Source organism: Homalodisca vitripennis, chromosome 8 (assembly GCF_021130785.1).
Source record: "Homalodisca vitripennis isolate AUS2020 chromosome 8, UT_GWSS_2.1, whole genome shotgun sequence".
Classification (NCBI taxonomy): Eukaryota; Metazoa; Arthropoda; class Insecta; order Hemiptera; family Cicadellidae; genus Homalodisca; species Homalodisca vitripennis.
In genome coordinates this window covers 112,393,834-112,399,720 of record NC_060214.1, presented here as the reverse complement: position 1 = coordinate 112,399,720, position 5,887 = coordinate 112,393,834, and positions in this window count along the sequence as shown.

Genomic DNA, 5,887 nt, shown 5'->3' with positions numbered 1-5,887 from the left:
ACTGCCTTTGGTTTGAAACAGTCAGTAAATGAAATACTTCAAGAGTACTATATAATAAAACAGCATTAGATAATAATATGCCGATTCTGGTACACTTTGGGAGGTGATGACAGTAAATCAAAAATAATTGTTATTCAAAGGACCATAAAAATAAAAACAGAGAATTTGTGAGCTGAATACTTTACGAAAATGGACTGAATAAAAATGAAACATTATGAATTAAAGGAAATAAGAAAAGTCTGAACCTATATAATGATGAACAAATTGAGTCAACTGCTTGTCAATTATCTAAAACTACTGATAAAACGAGACCCGAAATTATCGAACTAAAAGAATAACTTGCAGAAAATATTATTGATGTTCAAGTTTTATCATCAATGTTTAGACAGTTAATTTTAACAAAACAAACGATAATTTATCTGTTCACAAATACCTATCTGTAATGCGACCCGAGATCAAAAATGTGGTCGAAAAATTCTTAGAAAATGTAAAAAATAATAAACGCTATCTCTCTTTAGAATGAAAAAAATGTTAGTGAATGGCGAACAACAAGCTTGCCCAATGTATTTTACAATACAATTCGATTAAATATACAGCATTGATGGTTTTATCACTAAACAATTCAACAAATTTTCACATTTAGAACAAATAAATGATATAATTAAATGTTCTGGTTGGACATGAAAACGCTACAAAAAACTCATTTTGAGCCTCAATAAACACGAGATTTTAAATACCGGATCATACATTGATTTACCAAAGGAAATCAAAGATAAAAAGCTTGTGTAAACATCAAAAATAAAGATGATTTTTGCTTTATTTACTTATTCAGGTGCGCTATTGAAAAACCAAAAAGAAACTATGAACGAGTAAAACAATACGTAACTGACGACATATTTTCTGGATCTCAGTAATGTTATAAATGCGAAAGTTTGAATTTTTGGATAACCCATCGATATAATCAATCGATGCACGTAAGGTAATATTTCAATTTTACATAAGTAATATTGAAAACTTTGGATGTTTGTATGTTTAGATGTTTGGAGGTTTGTCCTCGAATCACGCTGAAACTGCTATACGGATTGTGCTGAAATTTGAAATAAATATAGCTTTTGGTCTGAATTAACACTTAGAGTGGTTTTTTACCACCCATAACACATTCATTTCACCAAATAAAGTCGAATTCAAATTGAAAAATTAGTTTGTTTACATTCGAATGTTATGATATTGGAGTGTTTTATATTGGATCCGGCAGATTGCGCTACGACACGTAATATAAATTGAGGAGTCTAGAAGCCCTTGTACCCCTTACAAGTGCAATTTTTTTAAATGGAGTCAAGTACACTAACTAGTTGTTATGGAGTTAAATATCGTAGTGGCAAAGGGATACAAGTGCATCACTGTACAGTGCTGCTTTCTAGCGGATGGTATAAGGACTACCTCGAATATTAGCTGTTTTCCTGAGAAGCCAAGGGGTACAAGTGCCACTTGTAACCCCTTGGCTTCCAACTGACTGTCACCAAAGTAGTTTGTTGTTGAATGTTGTACAAGCTTGTCGACATTGTTATTGTCATATCTTTTAATTCAAAGTTTACCGATATTATTCTAGAATAGTAGGTAACTTTGAGAATACAGTACCATCGGGGAAAGTTACATACAGGAAATCGTGATTGTAAAGAAATTGCTTCCTGCCTTTGGAAATATATCAAGACGCTGTCACCAACCGTTTAAAGCGCCTAATTCTGTACAACTGTGGTGGCCAAAACAAAAGTCATTATATTGTAAAGTTTTGGCATTATGTAGTCCAAAAGACACAAATTGATACGGTTGATCACAGATTTCTGGTAGTGGGACATTCATTCATGGAATGTGACCAGGATTTCGGGATTATCGAAAAAGCAAAGAACAGAAACCATCAGCAGGTCTACGTACCAAGTATGTGGGCCGATATTATAGTGAAATCTAGTAGGAAGTTTATGGTGACGCAAATGGAGAATGATGACATTGTGTCTTTACATTCACTAGAACCTTACTTCAGGAAAAATGTGCCAGGTATAAGTAAAATGCAGTGTATGCATTTTGAGAAAGCACATCCATACAGATTGTTTTACAAAGAAAGCATCAACATTCCTAATTTTCACGAGCTGAACATGAAGTTTTCAAGAGCTGGTCGACCTCTCAACGAACTCCCGTTATTGGCAGCGACAGGAGATATGCCAAAAATCAAGAAACTCAAATTTGACAATTTACAATCACTTCTGCCATACGTTCCCCCTATCTACCATGACTTCTTCAACACCTTACAATACATTAATGGGCCTAACAATGTTCCTGTAGAAGTTAACAAGGATGCTACTGTTCCCCTAGGTGATGAAGAGCCAGAAACATTTTTGATAGCGAGTCAGAAGATTAGTCTGTGCTTCAGGAATGGTAGTATCAAACTGATTTGCACAATTTTGTAATTCTTTTGATAATGATTTTTCTATTAAAATACATCATTTTCAACACAGTTGTTCTTTTACTCAATCCAAATGTTCATAGACAAACCATAACCAAAGGGCTCAGCCAATATCTGGTACTTTTTTGGAAGCCAAGAGGTATAAGTGATCACTCTTGTTACTTAATCAAGTATTGTAAAATAAGGGCAAAAAAAAATTATGGTTGCCTGTAAAGTTGGTTTTACGGGCGAAGATTTTACGTGACGTGACACGTCTTTTTCTCGGTAGAATATTTATTGATATGAATATTATTAAATTGCACAATAGGAACAAGGAATTGAATGAAAATAAGAATTGCACAAATTTTAACTATAGAAATATATTTTGTTTACTAAAACATTGTACATAATTTGAAAATAATTAAAATTTGTTATTGTAAATGGTATAAAACATATATATATAAGTTGAATAAAACATTTACTAAAATTGGAATTTGAAATTCTTGCTAAACACAGTTAAATTCTAACTCCGCGCGTGGTGATTGGTCGGTTTAGTTCGTTTGTTTGGTCGCACTGTTATGACAGGTTAGAGGTTATAATTTGTTATTTTAAATGTTTGACTAGCAATACGCGCTGTTTCTTCTCAATCGACCGAATTACGATTGATTGCAGAGTGATTTAAACTAATAATTTACTTAACACTATCAACATTTGTCAATAGTATGACATAACCTATAAACTCAGTTTCTCAACTTTTGTGTCAATCTAACAATTAATCAATCAATCATAGTTTACGATAATGAAATATCAGTGTACAATTATTTACCTTTATTGTTGTAGTTGTTGTAAATGACGAATCTAAGCACTCCACATTTTCACGAATAAACATAGTTATCTGCTTTATCCCGTGCGGATCCTGTGCGGCGGACCCACTGGACGGGCATCGTAACGTTACCGGGCGTTACACTTTTTCATGAGTGACTCCGAGCCGCAACCTAATTTAAGACGTTGTCACGTCAAAACAAGTTGTAAAACTTATTCTACAGCTTATGTAACACTTCTATGTAATTTTCAAGAAGTGTTTCATATGTATGAAACAATTACTTATAATTTTAAGAGCGAATTAAACTTCAAACTTCTTTTCTCCATATCAACATTCAGTCACTTGTACTCCTTTGGCTTCTAGGCTCCTCAATTGAACTGATACTTAACAGGTGTTAACACTTTCAGCTGAAGTTCATCAAAGAGGCAGAAACATGTGTTTACATTTAAATTTTAGTTAATATTGAATTATTGCAAAGTGCTTAATCAGTAGTGTAATGCCGATTGCAAATACGAAGTTATTTAATTTTAAATTTAGATTGCGCCAATGATCAATAATCCATCTAATACAATAGAAATGCTATTTATACGCTGTTATGACAACTACCTTACTGTACATGTATAAAGCTGTGAATGTTTGCACATAACGTAATCTAATCTGGTTAGTTCCTTTAACGTTGTGTATGGCCTTTTTACTGTAGTTATTGAAAAGCAAATGGAGATAACATCCTAATACTTGAAGCATATACCCCTAATACATATTTAGTGGTCGGTAAAAATAAAAAAATCACTTAATCATCAAAATTTAACCTAAGTTAGATTACGAAACCAACATATGAGACCATTGTTTTGGTTAGTGCAACAGCATAAATCAATAATTGTGGAACTGTAAATAGATTAGACCGGGGGTGAATTTAAACGACCAGAACAGACCCATATTGACCGCAGCAACTTTTTAGTTGTACGATACACTTTCGTCATTGGGATGAAAAGGCTAACTCTTATTGTTACTGAAGCCATCGAAGAACTTCAATAAGTTATCATGGAAGGATCCCAAACCTCTGTTCTTTAAACTTAAATCTAAATTGGATCAGGAGATTGGAATAGCTTTGAGTGACTATCAATTATCTCTAGACTGTTTATTTATGTCATACAAAAATAGTAGGTACATAGATATAATGTCCAGTTTTTCAACAGAAAATTGCGTGCGAAGCCGCGGGTAACTGCTAGTTTGGCTATAAGTATCGTTCAAAGATGTAAATTGTTTTAAAAACGAATTTTTGATCCAAAATACAGATATCCGAAAACGCCATAATCATCAATAGTTATGATGAAATATTCAATATTCTTCCATTGCAAATTTCAGATATAGGCCTATATGGTGGAGAATTAAATGTTGATATATTGTATGTTAAACAAGAAGAAACATCTCACTGTGAGTTGATAACTGACTTATGTAGGCTTGTTTTCTCTCAATTATTTTAACACGGACATAGAAATTTGCTACGTAGCAGACTATAAATCTGGAAATTTAACAGATCATTTGGAAATTTGTAAAAATCATGAGGTTTGCAAACAAATATATGCCATTTCCAGGCCAGACAACAAAATTGATCAATTACAAAAAAATTTTCCTCATCCGTACGTAATTTATATGAATTTTGAAAGCATATAAGAGAAAATTTCGAGTTGCAAAAATAGTCCTAAAAATTCGTTAACCAAGGTATTACTCTATATTTGGTTTCGAATGGTACGAATCGCATGTACAAACCTATATGTTAAATGGAGAATAAAGAGGAAGATTTACCAAATGTACCAGCATAATTGTTTGAAGAGCTCAATAAATTATCTATATACATAGCTAAAAAAATTCTGGTTATATGTATGAGTTTGATGGTGACAAACCATGAAATTCAAAAAGTTTCGCTTGTAGATACATTCAAATTCACGGCCGCATCAATTGAAAAACTTGCAAAAAATAAGATTGTAAACAAACAAATAATTTCATACAAAGTGGTTTGCATAAAATACTAGAAAAACGGCCAAATGATGGTGAAGAAATGTTTAGAATTGTCTCTGATAAAGACGTATTCCTTATGAATTTATGGATAATATTGAAAAACTCGATCATACAGAAGAGTTAAAATTCAAGATTTTTACTCCATTTTAACAGATGAGAATGTTTCTGGGAAAAATTACCAGCATTATTCAAGTGTTTGAAACAAATTAAAAGAGAAACATCTAGGAAATTACTCAGATTTGTAAAATATTCAAGATGTTCTATTACTTGCAGGTACGTTTTTAGAATTAATTTGCTTGAATTCCTATAAACTCGATCCAGTTCACGATCTGACTGTTGAAACTCTTGCTTGGGATGCGATGCTAAAACTAACAAAAATCGAACTACAATTGATACACGATCACAACATGTATTTGATGATAGAAAACTGTATCCATGGAGGTATTTCTCAAAGCATTAAGAGGTATGTTAAAGCAAATAATAAATATTTAAACGATTTTGACGACACAAAACTCGAAAATTATATCTACTTTATGTCGCTGCGAATAATCTGTATGGCTGGGTATTATCTCAAAAATTACCAGACAACAAAATAAAGTGGGTATATC